The following is a 12,070-nucleotide window of genomic DNA, read 5'->3' on the forward strand; positions in this document are numbered from 1 at the left end:
TTATTTTACATGCTGATTAAGGATTTCTAGTCAAATGACAGCATTATGCATTATTAATGCCATTAATTCATCCTGAGATTAATTATGATAAAATTAGTATTGTAATTAATCAAGTAATTACACGAATTTTTTGGTTTTGACCACAGATTCGTATTTAGCATACCTAAAAGCATTTATCCTGAAATTCTCAAGAAAATCCATTTTTCAAAAAAAATCAGAAAAAATATTTTGCTCAAATTTTCAACTTCTTCAGATTTTAATGGGAATCCTGGTATAGACGTTATTTTACATGCTGATTAAGGATTTTTCGTCAAATGACAGCATTCTGCATTAATAATGCCTTTAATTACTCCTAAAATTAATTATAAAAAAATTAGTATTGTAATTACTCAAGTAATTACACGAATTTTTGGGTTTTGACCACAGATTCGTATTCAGCATACATAAAAGCATCTATCCTGAAATTCTCAAGAAAATCCATTTTCGAAAAAAATGAAAAATCTCAGGCAATAGCCTTGCAAAATATTTTGCTCAGATTTGCAGCTTCTTCAGATTTTAATGGAAATCCTGGTATAGACCTTATTTTACATGCTGATTAAGGATTTCTTGTCAACTGGCAGCATGTTGCATTAATAATGCCTTTAATTACTCCTGAGATTAATTATGATAAAATTAGTATGGTAATCACTCAAGTAATTACACGAATTTTTAGATTTTGACCCCTGATTCATATTCAGCACACATAAAAGCATCTATCTTGAAACTCTCAAGAAAATCCATTTTCGAAAAAAATCAAGAAAAATCCAAGGCAATAGCCTTGCAAAATATTTTGGTCAGATTTTCAACTTCTTCAGATTTTAATGGAAATCCTGGTATAGACATTATTTTACATGCTGATTTAGGGTTTCTAATCAAATGACAGCATTATGCATTATTAATGCCATTAATTCATCATAAGATTAATTATAAAATTAGCATGGTAATTACTCAAGTAATTCCATGAATTTTTGGGTTTTAACCACAGATTAGTATTCAGCATACCTAAAAGACTCTATTCTGAAATTCTCAAGAAAATCCATTTTTCAAAAAAAATCAAGAAAAATCCAAGACCTTGCAAAATATTTTGCTCAGATTTTCAACTTCTTCAGATTTTAATGGAAATCTGGGTATAGACGTTATTTTACATGCTGATTAAGGATTTCTAGTCAAATGACAGCATTTTGCATTAATAATGCCTTTAATTACTCCTAAGATTAATTATGATAAAATTAGTATGGTAATTAATCAAGTAATTACACGAATTCTTGGGTTTTGACCACAGATTCGTATTCAGCATACCTAAAAGCATCTATCCTGAAATTCTGAAGAAAATCCATTTTTCGAAAAAAAATCAAGAAAACTCCAAAACTTGCAAAATATTTTGGTCAGATTTTCAACTTCTTCAGATTTTAATGGAAATCCTGGTATAGACGTTATTTTACATGCTGATTAAGGATTTCTAGTCAAATGACAGCATTATGCATCATTAATGCCATTAATTCATCCTGAGATTAATTATGATAAAATTAGTATTGTAATTAATCAAGTAATGACACGAATTCTTTGGTTTTGACCACAGATTCGTTTTCAGCATACCTAAAAGCATTTATCCTGAAATTCTCAAGAAAATCCATTTTTCAAAAAAAATCAAAAAATATTTTGCTCAAATTTTCAACTTCTTCAGATTTTAATGGGAATCCTGGTATAGACGTTATTTTACATGCTGATTAAGGATTAAGGATTAAGGATTTCTAGTCAAATGACAGCATTTTGCATTAATAATTCCTTTAATTACTCCTAAGATTAATTGATAAAATTAGTATCTTAATTACTCAAGTAATTACACGAATTTTTAGATTTTGACCCCTGATTCATATTCAGCACACCTAAAAGCATCTATCTTGAAATTCTCAAGAAAATCCATTTTCGAAAAAAATCAAGAAAAATCCAAGGCAATAGCCTTGCAAAATATTTTGCTCAGATTTTCAACTTCTTCAGATTTTAATGGAAATCTGGGTATAGACGTTATTTTACATGCTGATTAAGGATTTCTAGTCAAATGAACAGCATTTTGCATTAATAATGCCTTTAATTACTCCTAAGATTAATTATGATAAAATTAGTATTGTAATTAATCAAGTAATTACACGAATTCTTTGGTTTTGACCACAGATTCGTATTCAGCATACCTAAAAGCATCTATCCTGAAATTCTCAAGAAAATCCATTTTTCGAAAAAAATCAAGAAAAATCCAAAATATTTTGCTCAGATTTTCAACTTCTTCAGATTTTAATGGAAATCTGGGTATAGACGTTATTTTACATGCTGATTAAGGATTTCTAGTCAAATGACAGCATTTTGCATTAATAATGCCTTTAATTACTCCTAAGATTAATTATGATAAAATTAGTATGGTAATTACTCAAGTAATTACACGAATTTTTAGGTTTTGACCACAGATTCGTATTCAGCACACCTAAAAGCATCTATCTTGAAATTCTCAAGAAAATCCATTTTCGAAAAAAATCAAGAAAAATGCAAGGCCTTGCAAAATATTTTGCTCAGATTTTCAACTTCTTCAGATTTTAATGGAAATCTGGATATAGACGTTATTTTACATGCTGATTAAGGATTTCTAGTCAAATGACAGCATTTTGCATTAATAATGCCTTTAATTACTCCTAAGATTAATTATGATAAAATTAGTATGGTAATTACTCAAGTAATTACACGAATTCTTTGGTTTTGACCACAGATTCGTATTCAGCACACCTAAAAGCATCTATCTGAAATTCTCAAGAAAATCCATTTTTCAAAATAGAAAATAGCCTTGCAAAATATTTTGCTCAGATTTTCAACTTCTTCAGATTTTAATGGAAATCTGGGTATAGACGTTATTTTACATGCTGATTAAGGATTTCTAGTCAAATGACAGCATTTTGCATTAATAATGCCTTTAATTACTCCTAAGATTAATTATGATAAAATTAGTATGGTAATTACTCAAGTAATTACACGAATTTTTAGGTTTTGACCACAGATTCGTATTCAGCACACCTAAAAGCATCTATCTTGAAATTCTCAAGAAAATCCATTTTCGAAAAAAATCAAGAAAAATCCAAGGCAATAGCCTTGCAAAATATTTTGCTCAGATTTTCAACTTCTTCAGATTTTAATGGAAATCTGGGTATAGACGTTATTTTACATGCTGATTAAGGATTTCTAGTCAAATGACAGCATTTTGCATTAATAATGCCTTTAATTACTCCTAAGATTAATTATGATAAAATTAGTATGGTAATTACTCAAGTAATTACACGAATTTTTGGGTTTTGACCACAGATTCGTATTCAGCATACCTAAAAGCATCTATCCTGAAATTCTCAAGAAAATCCATTTTCGAAAAAAATCAAGAAAAATCCAAGGCAATAGCCTTGCAAAATATTTTGCTCAGATTTTCAACTTCTTCAGATTTTAATGGAAATCCTGGTATAGACGTTATTTTACATGCTGATTAAGGATTTCTAGTCAAATGACAGCATTATGCATTAATAATAATTACTCTGAGATTATTATGATAAAATTAGTATGGTAATCACTCAAGTATTTACACGAATTTTTAGGTTTTGACCACAGATTCGTATTCAGCACACCTAAAAGCATCTATCTTGAAATTCTCAAGAAAATCCATTTTCGAAAAAAGTCAAGAAAAAACCAAGACAATAGCCTTGCAAAATATTTTGCTCAGATTTTCAACTTCTTCAGATTTTAATGGATATCTGGGTATAGACGTTATTTTACATGCTGATTAAGGATTTCTAGTCAAATGACAGCATTTTGCATTAATAATTCCTTTAATTACTCCTAAGATTAATTGATAAAATTAGTATGTAATTACTCAAGTAATTACACGAATTTTTAGATTTTGACCCCTGATTCATATTCAGCACACCTAAAAGCATCTATCTTGAAATTCTCAAGAAAATCCATTTTCGAAAAAAAATCAAGAAAAATCCAAGGCAATAGCCTTGCAAAATATTTTGCTCAGATTTTCAACTTCTTCAGATTTTAATGGAAATCTGGGTATAGACGTTATTTTACATGCTGATTAAGGATTTCTAGTCAAATGACAGCATTTTGCATTAATAATTCCTTTAATTACTCCTAAGATTAATTATGATAAAATTAGTATTGTAATTAATCAAGTAATTACACGAATTCTTTGGTTTTGACCACAGATTCGTATTCAGCATACCTAAAAGCATCTATCCTGAAATTCTCAAGAAAATCCATTTTTCGAAAAAAAATCAAGAAAAATCCTTGCAAAATATTTTGCTCAGATTTTCAACTTCTTCAGATTTTAATGGAAATCTGGGTATAGACGTTATTTTACATGCTGATTAAGGATTTCTAGTCAAATGACAGCATTTTGCATTAATAATGCCTTTAATTACTCCTAAGATTAATTATGATAAAATTAGTATGGTAATTACTCAAGTAATTACACGAATTTTTAGGTTTTGACCACAGATTCGTATTCAGCACACCTAAAAGCATCTATCTTGAAATTCTCAAGAAAATCCATTTTCGAAAAAAATCAAGAAAAATCCAAGACCTTGCAAAATATTTTGCTCAGATTTTCAACTTCTTCAGATTTTAATGGAAATCTGGGTATAGACGTTATTTTACATGCTGATTAAGGATTTCTAGTCAAATGACAGCATTTTGCATTAATAATGCCTTTAATTACTCCTAAGATTAATTATGATAAAATTAGTATGGTAATTACTCAAGTAATTACACGAATTCTTAGGTTTTGACCACAGATTCGTATTCAGCATACCTAAAAGCATCTATCTTGAAATTCTCAAGAAAATCCATTTTCGAAAAAAATCAAGAAAAATCCAAGGCAATAGCCTTGCAAAATATTTTGCTCAGATTTTCAACTTCTTCAGATTTTAATGGAAATCTGGTATAGACGTTATTTTACATGCTGATTAAGGATTTCTAGTCAAATGACAGCATTTTGCATTAATAATGCCTTTAATTACTCCTAAGATTAATTATGATAAAATTAGTATGGTAATTAATCAAGTAATTACACGAATTCTTGGGTTTTGACCACAGATTCGTATTCAGCATACCTAAAAGCATCTATCCTGAAATTCTCAAGAAAATCCATTTTTCGAAAAAAATCAAGAAAATCCAAATATTTTGCTCAGATTTTCAACTTCTTCAGATTTTAATGGAAATCTGGGTATAGACGTTATTTTACATGCTGATTAAGGATTTCTAGTCAAATGACAGCATTTTGCATTAATAATGCCTTTAATTACTCCTAAGATTAATTATGATAAAATTAGTATGGTAATTACTCAAGTAATTACACGAATTTTTAGGTTTTGACCACAGATTCATATTCAGTACACCTAAAAGCATCTATCTTGAAATTCTCAAGAAAATCCATTTTCGAAAAAAATCAAGAAAAATGCAAGGCAATAGCCTTGCAAAATATTTTGCTCAGATTTTCAACTTCTTCAGATTTTAATGGAAATCTGGGTATAGACGTTATTTTACATGCTGATTAAGGATTTCTAGTCAAATGAACAGCATTTTGCATTAATAATGCCTTTAATTACTCCTAAGATTAATTATGATAAAATTAGTATGGTAATTAATCAAGTAATTACACGAATTCTTGGGTTTTGACCACAGATTCCTATTCAGCATACGTAAAAGCATCTATCCTGAAATTCTCAAGAAAATCCATTTTTCGAAAAAAAATCAAGAAAAATCCCAGGCAATAGCCTTGCAAAATATTTTGCTCAGATTGTCAACTTCTTCATATTTTAACGAAAATCTGGGTATAGACGTTATTTTACATGCTGATTAAGGATTTCTAGTCAAATGACAGCATTATGCATTATTAATGCCATTAATTTTTCCTGAGATTAATTATGATAAAATTAGTATTGTAATTAATCAAGTAATTACACGAATTTTTTGGTTTTGACCACAGATTCATATTTAGCATACCTAAATGCATTTATCCTGAAATTCTCAAGAAAATACATTTTTCAAAAATGGATTTTGCTCAAATTTTCAACTTCTTCAGAGTTTAATGGAAATCCTGGTATAGACGTTATTTTACATGCTGATTAAGGATTTTTCATCAAATGACAACATTCTGCATTAATAATGCCTTTAATTTCTCCTAAAATTATGATAAAATTAGTATTATAATTACTCAAGTAATTACACGAATTTTTGGGTTTTGACCACAGATTCGTATTCAGCATACATAAAAGCATCTATCCTGAAATTCTCAAGAAAATCCATTTTCTAAAAAAATCAAGAAAAATCCAAGGCCTTGCAAAATATTTTGCTCAGATTTTCAACTTCTTCAGATTTTAATGGAAATCCTGGTATAGACGTTATTTTACATGCTGATTTTGGATTTTTAGTGAAATGACAACATTATTTATTATTAATGCCATTAATTCATCATAAGATTAATTATAAAATTATCATGGTAATTACTCAAGTAATTCCATGAATTTTTGGGTTTTGACCACAGATTAGTATTCAGCATACCTAAAAGACTCTATTCTGAAGTTCTCAAGAAAATCTATTTTTCAAAAAAATCAAGAAAAATCCAAGTTCTTGCAAAATATTTTGCTCAGATGTTCAACGTTTTCAGATTTTAATGGAAATCCTGGTATAGATGTTATTTTACATGTTGATTAAGGATTTGTAGTCAAATGACAGCATTTTGCGTTAATAATACCTTTAATTACTCCTAAGATTAATTATGATAAAATTATTATGGTAATTAATCAAGTAATTACACGAATTCTTTGGTTTTGACCACAGATTCGTATTCAGCATACCTAAAAGCATCTATCCTGAAATTCTCAAGAAAATCCATTTTTCGAAAAAAATCAAGAAAAATCCAAGGCCTATTGCCTTGCAAAATATTTTGCTCAGATTTTCAACTTCTTTAGATTTTAACGGAAATCTCGGTATAGACGTTATTTTACATGCTGATTAAGGATTTCTAGTCAAATGACAGCATTATGCATTATTAATGCCATTAATTCATCCTGAGATAAAATTATGATAAAATTAGTATTGTAATTAATCAAGTAATTACACGAATTTTTTGGTTTTGACCACAGATTCATATTTAGCATACCTAAATGCATTTATCCTGAAATTCTCAAGAAAATCCATTTTTCAAAAATGGATTTTGCTCAAATTTTCAACTTCTTCAGATTTTAATGGAAATCCTGGTATAGACGTTATTTTACATGCTGATTAAGGATTTTTCATCAGATGACAGCATTCTGCATTAATAATGCCTTTAATTACTCCTAAAATTAATTATGATAAAATTAGTATTATAATTACTCAAGTAATTACACGAATTTTTGGGTTTTGACCACAGATTCGTATTCAGCATACATAAAAGCATCTATCCTGAAATTCTCAAGAAAATCGATTTTGGAAAAAAATCAAGAAAAATCCAAGGAAACAGCTTTGCAAAATATTTTGCTCAGATTTGCAGCTTCTTCAGATTTTAATCGAAATCGTGGTATAGACCTTATTTTTCATGCTGATTAAGAATTTCTTGTCAAATGACAGCATGTTGCATTAATAATACCTTTAATTACTCCTGTGATTAATTATGATAAAATTAGTATGGTATTCACTCAAGTATTTACACGAATTTTTAGGTTTTGACCACAGATTCGTATTCAGCACACCTAAAAGCATCTATCTTGAAATTCTCAAGAAAATCCATTTTCGAAAAAAATCAAGAAAAATCCTTGGAAAATATTTTGGTCAGATTTTCAACTTCTTCAGATTTTAATGGAAATCTGGGTATAGACGTTATTTTACATGCTGATTAAGGATTTCTAGTCAAATGAACCCATTTTGCATTAATAATTCCTTTAATTACTCCTAATATTAATTATGATAAAATTAGTATGGTAATTACTCAAGTAATTACACGAATTTTTAGGTTTTGACCACAGATTCGTATTCAGCACACCTAAAAGCTTCTATCTTGAAATTCTCAAGAAAATCCATTTTCGAAAAAAATCAAGAAAAATCCAAGGAAAATATTTTGGTCAGATTTTCAACTTCTTCAGATTTTAATGGAAATCTGGGTATAGACGTTATTTTATATGCTGATTAAGGATTTCTAGTCAAATGAACAGCATTTTGCATTAATAATGCCTTTAATTACTCCTAAGATTAATTATGATAAAATTAGTATGGTAATTAATCAAGTAATTACACGAATTCTTGGGTTTTGACCACAGATTCGTATTCAGCACACCGAAAAGCATCTATCTTGAAATTCTCAAGAAAATCCATTTTCGAAAAAAATCAAGAAAAATCCAAGGCAAAATATTTTGCTCAGATTTTCAACTTCTTCAGATTTTAATGGAAATCTTGGTATAGACGTTATTTTACATCCTGATTAAGGATTTCTATTCAAATGACAGCATTATGCATCATTAATGCCATTGATTCATCCTAAGATTTATTATGATAAAATTAGTATGGTAATTACTCAAGTAATTACACGAATTTTTTGGTTTTGACCACAGATTCGTATTCAGCACACCTAAAAGCATCTATCTTGAAATTCTCAAGAAAATCTATTTTCGAAAAAAAATATTTTGCTCAGATTTTCAACTTCTTCAGATTTTAATGGAATTCCTGGTATAGACGTTATTTTACATGCTGATTAAGGATTTCTAGTCAAATGACAGCATGTTGCATTAATAATGCCTTTAATTACTCCTGAGTTTAATTATGATAAAATTAGTATGGTAATCACTCAAGTAATTACGTGAATTTTTAGGTTTTGACCACAGATTCGTATTCAGCACACCTAAAAGCATCTATCTTGAAATTTTCAAGAAAATCCATTTTCGAAAAAAATCAAGGAAAATCCCAGGCAATAGCCTTGTAAAATATTTTGCTCAGATTTTCAACTTTTTCAGATTTTAATGGAAATCTGGGTATAGACGTTATTTAACATGCTGATTAAGTATTTCTAGTCAAATGACAGCATTTTGCATTAATAATGTCTTTAATTACTCCTAAAATTAATTATGATAAAATTAGTATTATAATTACTCATGTAATTACACGAATTTTTGGGTTTTGACCACAGATTCGTATTCAGCACATCTAAAAGCATCTATCTTGAAATTCTCAAGAGAATCCATTATCGAAAAAAATCAAGAAATATTTTGCTCAGATTTTCATCCTCTTCAGATTTTGATGGAAATCTGTGTAGAGACGTTATTTTACATGCTGATTACGGATTTCTAGTCAAATGTCAGCATTTTGCATTAATAATGCCTTTAATTACTCCTAAGGTTAATTTTGATAAAATTAGTATGGTGATTACTCAAGTAATTACACGAATTCTTGGGTTTTGACCACAGATTCGTATTCAGCACACCTAAAAGTATTTATCTTTAAATTCTCAAGAAAATCCATTTTCGAAAAAAAATCAAGAAAAAACCAAGGCAATAGCCTTGCAAAATATTTTGCTCAGATTTTGAACTTCTTGAGATTTTAATGGAAATCTGGGTGTAGACGTTATTTTACATGCTGATTAAGGATTTCTAGTCAAATGACAGCATTTTGCATTAATAATGCCTTTAATTATTTCTAAGTTTAATTATGATAAAATTAGTATGGTAATTACTCAAGTAATTACGCGAATTTTTTGGTTTTGACCACAGATTCGTATTCAGCATACCTAAAAGCATCTATCTTGAAATTCTCAAGAAAATCCATTTTTCGAAAAAAAATTAAGAAAAATCCAAGGCCTTGCAAAATATTTTGGTCAGATTTTCATGTTCTTCAGATTTTAATGGAAATCTGGGTATAGACGTTATTTTACATGCTGATTAAGGATTTCTAGTCAAATGAACAGCATTTTTCATTAATAATGCCTTTAATTCCTCCTGAGATTAATTATGATAAAATTAGTATGGTAATCACTCAAGTAATTACACGAATTTTTGGGTTTTGACCACAGATTCGTATTCAGCACACCTAAAAGCATCTATCTTGAAATTCTCAAGAAAATCCATTTTCGAAAAAAATCAAGAAAAATCCAAGGCAAAATATTTTGCTCAGATTTTCAACTTCTTCAGATTTTAATGGAAATCCTGGTATAGACGTTATTTTACATGCTGATTAAGGATTTCTTGTCAAATGAGAGCATTATGCATCATTAATGCCATTAAGATTAATTATGATAAAATTAGTATGTTAATTACTTAAGTAATTACACGAATTTTTTGCTTTTGACCACAGATTCGTATTCAACACAACTAAATGCATGTATCTTGAAATTCTCAAGAAAATCCATTTTCGAAAAAATCAAGAAAAATCCCAGGCAATAGCCTTGGAAAATATTTTGCTCAGATTTTCAACTTCTTCAAATTTTAATGGAAATCCTGGTATAGACGTTATTTTACATGCTGATTAAGGATTTCTAGTCAAATGACAGCATGTTGCATTAATAATGCCTTTAATTACTCCTGAGATTAATTATGATAAAATTAGTATGGTAATCACTCAAGTAATTAGACGAATTTTTAGGTTTTGACCACAGATTCGTATTCAGCACACCAAAAAACATCTATCTTGAAATTCTCAAGAAAATCCATTTTCGAAAAAAATCAAGAAAAATCCAAAAATGCAAAATATTTTCCTCAGATTTTCAACTTCTTCAGATTTTAATGGAAATCTGGGTATAGACGTTATTTTACATGCTGATTAAGGATTTCTAGTCGAATGACAGCATTTTGCATTAATAATGCCTTTAATTACTCCTAAGATTAATTATGATAAAATTTGTATGGTAATTAATCAAGTAATTACACGAATTCTTGGTTTTTGACCACAGATTTTTATTCAGCATACCTAAAAGCATCTATCCAGAAATTCTCAAGAAAATCCATTTTTCGAAAAAAAATCCAAGCCTTGCAAAGTATTTTGCTCAGATTTTCAGATTCTTCAGATTTTTTAGTGGTAATCCTGGTATAGGCGTAATTTTACATGCTGATTAAGGATTTCTAGTCTAATGACAGCATTTTGCATTAATAATGCCTTTAATTACTCCTAAGATTAATTATGATAAAATTAGTATGGTAATTACTCAAGTAATTACACGAATTTTTGGGTTTTGACCACAGATTCGTATTCAGCCCACCTAAAAGCATCTATCTTGAAATTCTCAAGAAAATCCATTTTCGAAAAAAGATCATGAAAAATCCAAGGCTATTATATAATAGCCTTGCAAAATATTTTGCTCAGATTTTCAACTTCAGATTTTAATGGAAATCTGGATATCGACGTTATTTTATATGCTGATTAACGATTTCTAGTCAAATGACATCATTTTACTTTAATAATGCCTTTTATTTCTTCTAAGATTATTATTAATGGCATTATTAATGCCTTTATTTACTCGTAAGATTAAGTATAATAAAATTAGTATGCTAATTACTCGACTAATTACACGAATTTTTGGGTTTTGACCACAGATTTGTATTCAGCATACCGAAAAGCATCCATCCCGAAATTCTCAACAAAATCCATTTTTTGAAAAAAATCAAGAAAAATCCAAGGCTATAGTTCATACTGAATATGAATCTAGGACGGAAATTTTGGTTATGGGTAATTCAAACCTGAAATTAACAATTATAGTTTAAGAAATTTTGTTTTCGTTTTGATTGGGTATCTCTCGGTTTGGGAAAGGATTGTGTGACATTTTTCAGTAATATATCAAACATAGAAGTGTTTCTTGGTGTTATAGTGCACTTTTAAGAGAAAAAGATTTTTATTGTTTAGAAAATACCCTGAAGAATTACTGGTAATTTTTGGTATTTTGGGACGGTAATGGATTTCCTTGAAAAGGCCAGCATAAGTAATATTTTAATGCTGAATACGAATTTAGGGTTGAAATATTTTGGGGGGTCAAAGCTTG

The sequence above is a fragment of the Panulirus ornatus genome, chromosome 3 (assembly GCF_036320965.1).
Source record: "Panulirus ornatus isolate Po-2019 chromosome 3, ASM3632096v1, whole genome shotgun sequence".
Lineage (NCBI taxonomy): Eukaryota > Metazoa > Arthropoda > Malacostraca > Decapoda > Palinuridae > Panulirus > Panulirus ornatus.